The sequence below is a fragment of the Pinus tabuliformis genome, chromosome 4_2, assembly GCF_031772625.1.
Source record: "Pinus tabuliformis cultivar Carrire ecotype Pingquan chromosome 4_2, CPIR1, whole genome shotgun sequence".
NCBI lineage: Eukaryota > Viridiplantae > Streptophyta > Pinopsida > Pinales > Pinaceae > Pinus > Pinus tabuliformis.
The window spans coordinates 1,011,137,536-1,011,151,384 of NC_142304.1; the positions used below are offsets into that span (position 1 = coordinate 1,011,137,536).

Below are 13,849 nucleotides of genomic sequence, written 5' to 3' on the forward strand. Positions count from 1 at the left end.
AGCTAGGGGGAGTTCATTGAGAGGTTGAATGAACCATGTATGTGAAGGACTTCCTAGTGGACTGGCGGGTGCAGCGGTTGGGAACCCATGCATTCTGGTAGATGGTTGTTCCTTTAAATGGACATCGATAATTGCATGAACAAGGTACAAGGTGTAATTACGAGACTAGACCAGATGTAGCTGATTAATTGAATATAGAAAATTCCTTTGTAGAATTTTATCAAAGAGATCATTTAAGAATTTTCTTTCTAAGTTATTCATAGGCAAAAATCATTTTCCTTTATAAGATGGGATGAAATCATGGAAAATTTGAAAACAAATAAGCAATTTTCGCCAACGTTTTTAGAAGAGCAAGTCCCAACAATCCTTCTACACTGGCACCTGTGTTGTTAAGAAAAATTATATTAGACCAATAGGGGGTGCTTGACAAAATAAAATATTAAACAAAATAATATATAGCATGCAATTAGCGATTGATATAGCTATTAAGTTGAAAATTCTTTGTAAGAAAAATTGGTTCATAGGCAAGATGGTTGAAGTTTTATTTTTCATTGAAGGTTTTTATAAAGTATAACGTGGAAGATTGATTAAAACTTGGGCTTCATTTTCTTATTTTTATTTCCATAATAATTTTTGTTTTTTAGAATACATCATATATTATTTATATATTATTTATATACTCTGCCCTAGGTTCGAAATATATGAGAAATACCTCCAATGAGTATCATTTCCTAGTTGAGTAGATAGTGCTTTTCCTTGTACAAAGTCCAACTTCTTTAGTAAAGCTCCTGGAAAACTTTTTACACCAACGCGCTCACTATATATACATATATATATATATATATATATATATATATATATATATATATATATATATATATATATATATATATATATATATATATATATATTTATTTATTTATTTTATATATATATATATATATATATATATATATATATATATATATATATATATATATATTAACTAAAATAACTTTGGTTTGGAGCCCTCCAACACTAATAAATCACATATTAAATAGAATGAGTAAGTCATCGGTTGGAGATATCACGTGCAATTCTTGTTGGGGATAATGCTTAATCATGTCATGTAATTTTGATAATAAGTCAACAGATTTTGTTTTCTCAGTGCAAAGTTAGGGCAACAAATTATTAGGGTGGTAAGTGATCAAAATTAGCTTTCAAAAGATTGGTAGTGTTAGTAGATTTGTTCCATGTTAGACAGTTGATTGATAATCATATTAGTAATAAGTTTATTATATAAGAATGTAGTTACTCGTTTGGTTTAATATGAGAGTTACATGAGGTTTGATGTCACACAATGAGTGTGTTTTATTTGTTTCTTGTTTTTTTATGTGCTTTTTTTCTTCATAATTATTTTGACTTATTAGCTGGCTTAAAGAAGCCATTTCATATTCTACAAGTGGTATAAGAGCAAGTAAAGTTGTTTTGGGTTAAAGTTTTATTGTTGGAATTTGGCCAAAGTTAATCATGTTGAATTCTAGCGAGATGCCCATTCCAAAACTTGATGGGAACGATTATGATTATTGGCTTATTAAGATGCTAACTTTTTTTATTGGAAAATATTTGTGGGAGATTTTTGAATCAGGTTATGAGGAGCCAACTTATTGGAATGTCCTTAGAGCCAATGAAAAGAACAACAAGCAAGGAAGAAGAATGCTCAAGCTTTGTTTCACATTCAGATAGCTCTTGATAAGAGTTTATTCCCGAGAATATAAGGAGCAAAATATGCCAAAGATTCCTAACAGACTCTACAAGAAGCTTATGAAGGTAGTGATCAAGTTAAGGTGGTCAAGCTTCAGACATTAAAGCGAGAGTTTGAGAATTTGAAGATGCAAAAGGTTGAAATTATTAGTGAAAATTGTGTGGGAGTCAAAGATGTGGTGAATAAAATGGCTACAGTTGGAGAAACTGTAAGTAATGAAGTTTTAACTAAAAAGGTATTGAGATCTAGAACACCTAGATGGAATCATGTTGCCATAATCAGATAAGAAAGAAAGGATTTGACAAAACTGTAGTTTGATCAATTGGTTGGATCCTTGATGTCTAGTGAAGAAAGATTGACGAACACTTTTATAGGTGTAGAGAAATATTTTTCCTCTAAATTACAAACTACAAAGAATGAAGATGCAAGCAACAATAGTGCCAAAAGAAATCAAGTCCAAGGTAAATGGCAAAGCCAAAATGCTTCAAGAGGTAGAGGAAGAGGTGGCCCAAGAGGAAGAGGTAGAGGTATATTTGATAAAAGAAATGTTTAATGTTAATATTGTAACATGTATGGCCACTTTGAAAGAGAATGCAGATTGAAAGAAGGTAAAAATGCTAACTATGCTAAAGAAAGTAGTGAGTATCCTCTAGATCACTTATCTTTATCTTATGCAAAAGGTGAAAATACTAGTAAAGATGTTTGGTACCTAGATTCTCGATGCTCTAACCATATGACATGGAATGAAAAGTTGTTTTCAACAAAGGATGGAAATTTCAAATCCAAGATCGAGCTTGGTGATGATAAACCATTGGAGGTTGCTGCGAAAGGAGATATGGAGGTCCAAACAAAAGAAGGTATAAAGGCTATTCATGACATTTATTATACTCCACAATTAAAGCATAATTTTTTGAGCATTGGGAAGCTATGTGAGAAAAATTATAATGTAGTCTTTGAAAATATTACATGTACTATCTATGAAAAGAATAAGGGAAATAGGGTGGTCACTGTTGCGCCTATGACAAGGAATAGGATGTTTCCCTTGAGTTTTGATGAACATAACAACAATATTGCAAATATGGCTTATGAGGATTCAAGTTGGTTATGACATCTTAGGTATGGGCATTTAAATTTTCATAGTTTGAAGTTTCTAACCTCACATGCATTAGTCTCTCGTTTGCCGAAGGTAGAGGAGCATAAGGAGGTTTGTAAAGGATTTCCTAAAGGCAAGCATGCAAGGAAAATTTTTCCAAAGGGAACTACATGGAGGTCTCATCATCCACTTCAGCTTGTTCATTCAGACATATGTGGTTTGATGCAGACTAAGAGTTTGGGTAAGTCATCATATTTCATCACTTTTCTCGATGATTACTCATGAAATTGTTGGGTATATTCTTTGAAGGCCAAAAGTGAGGCCCTTGATACGTTCAAGAAGTTCAAATCCCTCATAGAAAATGAGAAAGGGTACAAGATCAAATGTTTTCGAACTGACCGTGGAGGCGAATTCTGCTCAAAAGATTTCCAAATTTATTGTGATATGAATGAAATTAGGAGGTAGCATACTCCCACATACACACCCTAACAGAATCACGTAGCTAAATGGAAGAATCGTATTGTGGTTGAAATAGCAAGGTGCTTGTGAAAAACTAAGGGATTGAGAAATTCTTACTGGGGAGACGATGTTTCTACATCAATCTACATCCTTAACCATAGCCCCACCAATGCAATCGAAAAGATGACTCCTTATGAAGCTTGGTATGGAAAAAGGCCTAATGTTAATCATTTCAAAGTTTTTGGTTGTTTGGCTTATTTGCATGTACCTGATCAGAATAGAAAAAAGTTAGATGCAAAGAGTGGGTTATGTATTTTTATTGGGTATAGTGATACAAGCAAGGCTTATAAATTGTATAATCCTCTCACTAACAAGCTTATTATCTCAAGAGATGTAATTTTTTATGAAGGGGGAGTTTATGGTCATCGAAAAGGCCATGTTGAGAAGACAAAATCTATTTTGAATGATGATATAATTGTTGATATTCATCATGAGCAGCCAACTAATGTTTCTGTAACTAGTGGGTTAACTCCAATACGTATCCCTTCATAAATTTCTTTAATATCAAGTTCAAGTCCAGCTTCTTGTCCAAGTTCTACAAGGAAGGTAAGAATATTGAGTGATATTTATTAGAGGAGTACAAATCAAGCACATGAAGAAAACCCAATAGGTGAGATAGTCAATTTCGCTTTATTAGCCAAGTCTAATTTGAACCATCATGTTTTGAAGATGCATGTATTAATGAGGTTTGGCTACAAGGCTTGGAAGAAGAAATGGATTCCATTCAAAGGAATGACACTTGGGAGTTGATAGAGCTTCCACTTGACAAGAAAAAGATTGGCACCAAATGGGTCTACAAGACTAAAGTCAATAGTGATGGGAGTGTTGAAAGACGCAAAGCAAGATTAGTTGCTAAAGGATTCACACAAAAGTATGGAATTGATTATGAAGAGACATTTGCACCAGTTGCAAGACATGAGACCATTAGAATGTTGATTTCGTTAGCAACTCAGAAAAAGTGTATCATACATCATATGGACGTGACAAGTGACTTCTCGAATGGGTACTTAGAAGAGGAAGTATATGTGGAGTAGCCATAAGGTTTTGAAGTGGAAGGAAAGGAGAGTAATGGCTACAAGTTGAAGAAGGCATTCTATGGTCTCAAGCAAGTGCCAAGAGCGTGGTATGCTAGGATTGATAGACACTTTCAAGAAAATGGCTTCCAGAGAAGTAAGAGTGATCCTACCCTTTACTACAAACAAGAAGTAATTGATATTTTAATCATAAGTTTGTATGTTGATGATTTATTGTATATGGGTAATAGTTCTAAGATGAACGATAAATTCAAAATTATTATGATGAATGAATATGAGATGAAAGATATAGGCATCATGAAATATTTTCTAGGAATGAAGGTTTATCAAAGTAAGGATGAGATTTTCATTTGTCAGATAAAGAATGGACATGATATGCTAAAACAATTTGGTATGCTTGATTGTAATCCATCCCCTACTATGAGTGCTCATTGATTTCTGTTATGTAGAGATGATGGTGTTGATTTAGTTGATGAGACAACTTATAAAATTATCGTGGGGAGCTTGATATTCTAACCCACACAATCCGTGATATTACATATTCAGTTTCACTTGTTTCAAGGTCTATGACAAATCCTTTTGAAATGCATATGAAGGCAGCCAGAAGGATTTGAAGGTATGTGAAAGGCACTCTAAATTTTGGTATTCATTATTACTCTTATGAGAAGTTCAATCTTGTTGGATTTAGTGATTCGAGGTAGTATTGATGACCATAACTCCACATCTGGAAATTGTTTTTTCTTTTGGTTCTGGTTTGATTACCTGAAGCTTGAAAAAAAAAGCATTGTTTCCCTCTCATCCATAAAAGTGGATTATGTTGCAGTTGCCTCAACAGGTACACAAGCTCTTTCGCTCAGAAAAAATTTGGAAGAAATTGGAGAAAAGCAAATTCAACTTACATTGATTTATGGTGATAATGTAAGTGCCATCAAGTTAGCAAAGAATTTGGTTCATCATAGCAGGACAAAGCATTTTGATATGAAATATCACTTCATTCGGGATTTGGTGCAAAAAAAGGATATTGAATTGAAGCACATAAATACTCAAGATCAACTAGCAGATATCTTCACCAAAGCAGTTGCAGAAGCTCAATTTTTGGCACTACGAGATAAGATACTAAAACCTCATTAGCATTAAGGAGGATTGTTGGGGATAATTTTTAATCATGTCATGTAATTGCTGACAAATAAGTCATCAGATTTTATGTTTTCTTTGAAAAATTAGGGAAACAAATTATTAGGGTGGTCAGGGCTCAAAATTAGCTTTCATAAGATTGGTAGTGTGAGTAGATTTATTTTAGATTAGACAGTTGATTTATAATCATATTAGTAATAAGTTTATTATATAAGAATGTAGTTACTCGTTTGATTTAATATGAGATTTACAGGAGGTTTGAGGTCACACAGTGAGTGTGTTTTATTTGTTCATTGTTTTTTTTATAAGGTTTCTCCTTCATAATTATCTTGGCTTATGAGGTGGCTTCAAGAAGCCATTTCACATTCTACAATTCCGGATTAAATGAAGTCACCATTTTCCTGTAATAAGGGTGGAAGACATGGATGTGGCTTCTAAATCATTATCTCTATGGAGCAGGAATACTAGGTGCACCGGGGGCTCGCAGTCGCCCTAATATGAAGACGGAGGCTATGGCTTTGTGGGGTCTACTATGGTTCACGTCATTCCTGAGCATTCCCTAAATACATATATATATGGGGATTCAAAGGCCATCATCAATCATGTTCGGGGTAGCAAGTATATTAGGCAACCACATCTCCACGGCTTGCAAAAACAAATCATGAACCTCTAGAGGTCCATGAGGCATGCTTCTATACAACATATTGGAAAATATTTCAATCAACAAGATGTCTAAAAAGGATTTCCTCGCTCCGCTAGATACTATGCATATCGAGATTCAGATTGGAGGTTCCATACTATGTTTTTCCTTTCCCTCATATTTTTTTCTTGGATGAAGCACTACTTTAATTTCCTCATGTTTTTCTGTAGGCAATCCATGTCCCCCTCGGCGCACCGTATGTTTTGTCGATAAATATGTTTTTCTATGAATGGATCTAGGTATTTTTGTTTTCTTTCTCTACTTTAGATATTTTCCTGGGCTCATATGGGACTATAGGGGTTTATAATAGGCCTCTAGGTATCTGGTTATTACTTGCATGTGCTATTTTCATCAACTATATATATACTGTATTTTTTATTAATACAAAAATTAGTTTTTTCCCTTACTGAAAAAAAAAGCATGATCGATAAAGTGCAGCAACCATTTGCCTACAATAAGGTATGACTTGCAACATGACTGAAAAACATATTATATAAAATAAATCACATACTATATAAAATAATCAAGTCTTGGGTTGGAGATATGGCATGATATTCGCCATTACCCACAATCAAGATTTAAAATAATCAAGTCTTTGGTTGGAAATATGGCCTGCTATTCACCATTACCCACAATCAAGATTTGGCTATGGTTTGTAACATATATAAATAACATATTAAATAACATAAATGAGTCTGGATGGGAAGATATATTAGCAATTCCCTATTATCCACACTCACTATTATATCTATCTCTAAATTCGCCGAAGCTTTGAATGCATCCTTATTTGCCTCAACAATCCCGACATTACGAATGTTTTTCTTCTCATCAAACTTACCACTTGTTTTGGAGGCCCATTTTATCACCATATACAAATTGAATTAACAAATTAAAACAATTAACCTTTCAAATACAACCATATTTGATGGAAGAAGAAAATGTAAAGCCAATGCTCTATTAAACTTGATACCCTGGATCAATATTGTGATATATTCTTAGACTTGCGCTCCACCGCTAAAACCCTGGCCATACACCGCTAAAACCTTGGCCGTAAACTATTACCCTCGGACAAAAATCTAAAAATTAATTTCATCCTAACGAATAATTAAACACATTTGTTAGGGGCATCATGAAGCGGGCAAGAATGCATTACCAATATTCTTTCATACAATGCGTTTTCAATTCTTTGGATTTAGGACAACTGCCATGATCAAATGCTTCGTAGCGCTGATTAATGAATAGTATTCTCTGCTCTGTGGCAATGGATCCCCATTTAATTCCCACTTCAATTTTTCATGTGAAAACTCTCTGGAAGGAGGAGACCAGAGATGGCAATGGGCCCTTGGGGTCACATTAATCTTCGCCCTCAGAGAGATTTGCAGCAGGCTTAGGGATTAGGGATTTTTGTTTTTTTTTTTCAGGTTAGTTGAGCTGTGTATTTATAACAATCAAGTGGTGGTGGACGGATTTGATTCCGCGCCAAAGGATCATCATCATGAGGACCAGGTAGCTGAGATTTAATTCAAGGTAGCAGCAGCAGTTCCTGAGCAGTTTTAGAGTTCTCTACTGCTTTGCTATACTAGTCTTCTCTGCATTTGCTTCTGCTGGCTTGTGCCATCACTGGTGTATCGTCCTATGTTGGTCAGTTTTTTCACCAATTCACTTGTCTTTACATAACAAGATAATCAATCGATTGAGAGTATGCTTTGAATGTCCAATAAACTGTATTTTGCAGGCATGGCACTTGCATTTCTCCTTTGCCCATTTGCATATATTGTCCCTCTGTGACCTATTCATAATAACAAAATATCATATTTTTCTTTACGGCCACTGAAAACCATGGAGACCATGTAAGATTTATGAGGCTAAGAATTCTCAAAACAAAGTTGCATTTATAGTCTTGATGTACTTTATCTCAAAAAGAATGTCTCAACCTGCAATATGTCTCAACAACCTGCCATGTCTCAACCTGCAATATGTCTGAAATTGATCAACCTGGGAGCCGCATAGATCGTTATGTCTCTCAATTAAGTTTTGTTCTCTCACGTAAAGCAGCTGGTTTAGTTAACTTACAAGCCCGTCTTGCAATGTTTTAGCAGCATCTGAAGGAGCAGGAGATATTCAACACAAAGAGTATGTAGCAATTTTAATGTTGAAGTGGGTGATGCAGTCAGTGGGTAACTGCTATTTTGAGGGGCATTTCATTCTTTTGGTAATTTTACTCGAAGGTGCAGGAGTTGGGTACAGATTAAATCAAGTGTATTTGTGCAAATGGTAATGCACTTGAGCATATATACTTTGATGGCTTTACATAACAAGATAATTAATCGATCCAGAGTATGCTTTGAATGTCCAATAGACTGTATTTGACAGGCATGGCACTTGCATTTCTCCTTTGCCCATCTGCATATATTGTCCCTCTGTGACCTATTCATAATAACATAATTTTTGTGTGCATTTTGTTAACTTTGTAGTTGACATTTTTATTTCATTCTTCAGGAAATGAAGCTTCTCACTGAAATTGATCAACCTGGGAGCCGCATAGATCATTATGTCTCTCAATTAAGTTTTGTCCTGTCACGTAAAGTAGTTGGTTTAGTTAACTTACAAGCCCGTCTTGCAATGTTTTAGCAGCATCTAAAGGAGCAGGAGATATTCAACACAAAGAGTATGCAGCAATTTTAATGTGGAAGCGGGTGATGCAGTCAGTGGGTAACTGCTATTTTGAGGGGCATTTCATTCATTTGGTAATTTTACTCGAAGGTGCAGGAGTTGGGTACAGATGAAATCAAGTGTATTTGTGCAAATGGTAATGCACTTGAGCATATATACTTTGATGGCTTTACATAACAAGATAATGAATCGATCTAGAGTATGCTTTGAATATCCAATAGACTGTATTTTGTAGGCATGGAACTTGCATTTCTCCTTTACCCATTTGCATATATTGTCCCTCTGTGACCTATTCATAATAACAGAATTTTTGTGTGCATTTTGTTAACATTGTAGTTCACATTTTTATTTCAATCTTCAGGAAATGAAGCTTCTCACTGAAATTGATCAACCTGGGAGCCGCATAGATCGTTATGTTTCTCAATTAAGTTTTGTTCTGTCACGTAAAGCAGCTGGTTTAGTTAACTTACAAGCCCGTCTTGCAATGTTTTGGTAGCATTTGAAGGACCAAGAGATATTCAACACAAAGACTATGCAACAATTTTAATGTTGAAGCGGGTGATGCAGTCAGTGGGTAACTGCTATTTTGAGGGGAATTTCATTCTTTTGGTAATTTTACTCGAAGGTGCAAGAGTTGGGTACAGGTGAAATCAAGTGTATTTGTGCAAATGGTAATGCACTTGAGCATATATACTTTGATGGAATTATCTGATACATACCCTTTTGTTGTTAAGTTATAAATTATTTATATATCATCATCCTCCATAACAATATGCCCCTAACTCTTCAAAGTTGTAATACTTTCATCATCGAGTAGTAATATTTATTATTTGGAGATATTTTTTTGTAATTTAATGGCTTAATCTACTCGTCATCATTACTGTCGAAGCCTGATCCTTACTTTTGTGTGTTATTTGAAGTTGGATCCTAAATGTAAATTGTGCAGTTCATATTTTTCTTTATGTCCACTAAAAAGCATGGAGACTATGTAAGATTTATGAGACTAAGACTTCTCAAAACAGAATTGCATTTATAGTCTTGATGTATTTTATCTCGAAAAGAATGTCTCAACCTGCAATATGTCTCAACAACCTGCCATGTCTCAATCTGCAATATGTCTCAACAACCTAGCATTTATATTTCCAAGACCTCTTGGCCCTGGTCAGAACCCACTAGACCTTTATCAAAACAATTTTTCTTCCAAAATTTCCATTGCATCTTACTGTTCCCAAATGTGTTTTTCATCCACAGAACCTAATTACCATGATCAAATGCTTCATAACATTGATTAATGAATAGTTTTTTTTGCTCTGTGGCAATGGATCTCCCCATTTAATTCCCACTTCAATTTTTCATGTGAAAACTCTCGCGAAGGAGGAGAACAGAGATGGTAATGGGCCCTTGGGGTCACATTAATCTTCGCCCTCAGAGAGATTTGCAGCAGGCTTAGGGATTAGGGCTTTTTGTTTTTTCAGATTAGTTGAGCTGTGTATTTATAACAATCAAGTGGTGGTGGATGGATTTGATCCCACGCGAAAGGATCATCATCATGAGGACTAGGCAGCTAAGATTTGATTCAAGGCAGCAACAGCAGTTCCTGAGCCATTTCAGAGTTCTCTACTGCTTTGCTATACTAGTCTTCTCTGCATTGCTTCTGCTGGCTTGTGCCATCGCTGGTGTATCGTCCTACGTTGGTCAGTTTTTTCACCAATTCACTTGTCTTTACATAACAAGATAATCAATCGATCCAGAGTATGCTTTGAATGTCCAATAGATTGTATTTTGCAGGCATGGCACTTGCATTTCTCCTTTGCCCATTTGCATATATTGTCCCTCTGTGACCTATTCATAATAACAGAATATCATATTTTTCTTTACGGCCACTGAAAACCATGGAGACCATGTAAGATTTATGAGGCTAAGAATTCTCAAAACAGAATTGCATTTATAGTCTTGATGTACTTTATCTCAAAAAGAATGTCTCAACCTGCAATATGTCTCAACAACCTGCCATGTCTCAACCTGCAATATGTCTGAAATTGATCAACCTGGGAGCCGCATAGATCGTTATGTCTCTCAATTAAGTTTTGTTTTGTCATGTAAAGCAGCTGGTTTAGTTAACTTACAAGCCCGTCTTGCAATGTTTTAGCAGCATCTGAAGGAGCAGGAGATATTCAACACAAAGAGTATGCAACAATTTTAATGTTGAAGCAGGTGATGCAGTCAGTGGGTAAATGAGTACACTTGTTTATAGTCATACATGAGTTCAAACTTCAAACTGTTATAAGAAAAGTCTCTGATTTTGCTTTTACAGGCCCACTTCTGTGAATGTTAAAGAGGCAGCAGGTTCTTGCCGGCAATCAACAGCTTCAGCAAGCCAGCCACCCACTTTTCACCTCAGGTTTGACTGATTCTTCCTACCTAAGGTCTTGTGCATGTTGATATATAAAAAGAAACAATCAAGATGCCTTAAGATTTATTTTTCATGTTAATGTGGATCAGTAATTCATTACCAGATAGAATGTTCTTCTCATCTGCTCTGGATCTTGACCTGAATGTGCTTGCAATTCATTGAGTGTAGTGGGCAAGCCCTTATTGTCTATGGGGGATGTGTGCACCTTTGTTTCTAGGCATGAGCCAGCTGTCATGATTGTAGCTGGTCCATGCCCAGGATGTCTTAATATTTGTTTTTCATGTTAATGTGGATCAATAATTATTTATCAAATATATTTTATTTCTCATGTGCTATGCATTTTGACAATAATGCACTTGCTATTATTGAGTGTAGTGGGCAGGGAGCCTGACAAGCCCTCATTGCCTATGAGGCCTGTGTGCGTCTTTGTCTCTGGGCATGGGCCAGTGGTCGCATGGAAGCTCCTGAATTCCTTCATAATGAGTGCATTGTTTTGCGTAATGCCTTTGGGTAGGTTATTAACAAAATTGTCTTTGTTGATTTCTTTTAATTGTCATGTTGTTTAGAAAATGAAAATTCTTTTACAATGAAGGTAATACTCTGCATATTATTAAGTAATTGTGTAAATTGAAATGTCTGCAACTTGTGTAGACTACAGCAAATACTGTTGCAACCAGAGGAAGAACTATTGAGAAATTATACTGCAGATGTTGCCTTGGAAGGAACGACTCCTAAGCCAAAGAAAACTATTGGAAAAATTAAGGTTCAAGGTATAGTAGCATGGCACAGGTACCAACATAAGAGTTGAAGCAATCGTTTTAGGGGATTATTCTGGTTTGCACAACAAAAGAAACTAAAGAGCTGAAGCAATCGTTTTAGGGGATTATTCTAGTTTGCACAGCCAAAGAAACTAAACTAACTAAACTATCTATATATCTATAGCGATTCTAAATCTCTCATAGATAATTAAGCTGCGTTGGAGCCAGACAAATTGTCAAAAGATAGCATTAGAGACAAATTGTCAAAAGATAGCATTAGAGAGCCCTACTGAATTATGAAATTGAGGTACATGGTGGACAACATTACATGGGACTAGGCACTGCCTTGAGTGACACTTTTGGTCATACCAACATTCCCTTTCTGTTTTTTGGTATTTTTCCAGACAGCATAATTATATGTTAATGAAAGTATATGGATAGATAATCTTAGAGACTGTTTATGCATATCAGAAGATAAGTATGACTGATATTTTAAAGAGGATTGTTTTTTCATAATTTTGATATATATAGCAAATTTTACATGCTGAACCAATTTCTGGAAATTGCATGAAAATACAATGCACATATACTAGTTTATCGTTTATAATAAAATCACATTTTTTTCTTATGAAAAAAAAGATTGCCCTGTTGTGCTGCAATTATTTCCCACTGTTCTAAAATCAACATTTTTTTCTTATGAAAAAAAAATATTGCCCTGTTGTGCTGCAATTATTTCCCACTATTCCAAAATTGATTTCCCAACCTCCATTTTTGTTTTATTTCAAGTGCACGTAATCTTGTTTGTTATAAATGACACCAAGCTTGTTGTGTTCTCAATCATTAACATTATTTACATGAGGCTTTTATGAGATACTTTTTTTAATCGAATCTTCAAAGCTCATGGTTATTGATATGCACAATGATAACTCGTTAGATGAAATGGCATAATTATATCAACTGGCTTGTGCATTTCTCCTTATGCTAAATACATGTTCTGTTATAAGCTCATTCATAAATGATGGGGCTTATTATGTCCAAGGATTATAAAAGTGTTGATTTTCTAATATGAAACCATAGATGAAATGTGAGAGGATACATCATTGATGAAGGGGCTTTTCTCTCTCCTGAATTTTTACTCGCTGAACCAATTTCTGCAAATTGCATGAAAATACAATGCACATTTATTGGTTTTATTGTTTATAATAAAATAGCATTTTTTTCTTATGAAAAAAAATATTTCCCTGTTGTGCTACGATTATTTCCCACTATTCTAAAATCAGCATTTTTTTCTTATGAAAAAAAAGATTGCCCTGTTGTGCTGCAATTATTTCCCATTATTCCAAAATTGATTTCTCCATACAATGACCACGACTAAAGATTGTGCTGGAATTATTTCCTGCTCTTCCAAAATTGATTTCCCCATACAGTGACCACAAACAAAGACTGTGCCACGACTAAAGACTGTGCTGCAATTATTTCCCACTCCTCCAAAATTGATTTCCCCATACAGTGACCATGACTATAGATGATTTCCTATTCCATTTCTTCATGTGAGGCATGGTTTGTGAAATTTGAGGATAACGTGACCTTAAACTTCTAAATTTGAAGATAAAGTGACCGTGATATTGATTTAAATCAAAGCATGCACGTAAGAGGCTATAAGCTATAACATAACAACGCAGATTGATTTTAAAGTATTCGAGACCTCTCCCATCCCAGATATAGAATTTATTGGAAATCTTTGTTAAAAGAATGACTACAATTACAAGCCATGGTTCCTG

At 34.9% G+C, this 13,849-nt stretch overlaps 1 long non-coding RNA gene across 1 annotated transcript; it reads left to right on the forward strand.

The window, feature by feature from the left end:
• Window positions 1-11,052: 11,052 nt before the first annotated feature.
• Window positions 11,053-12,730, forward strand: LOC149173051 (uncharacterized). The gene is made up of 3 exons (XR_016259657.1): window positions 11,053-11,298; window positions 11,686-11,820; window positions 11,962-12,730. It is a non-coding gene; the product is annotated as an uncharacterized LOC149173051 (long non-coding RNA).
• Window positions 12,731-13,849: the final 1,119 nt, after the last annotated feature.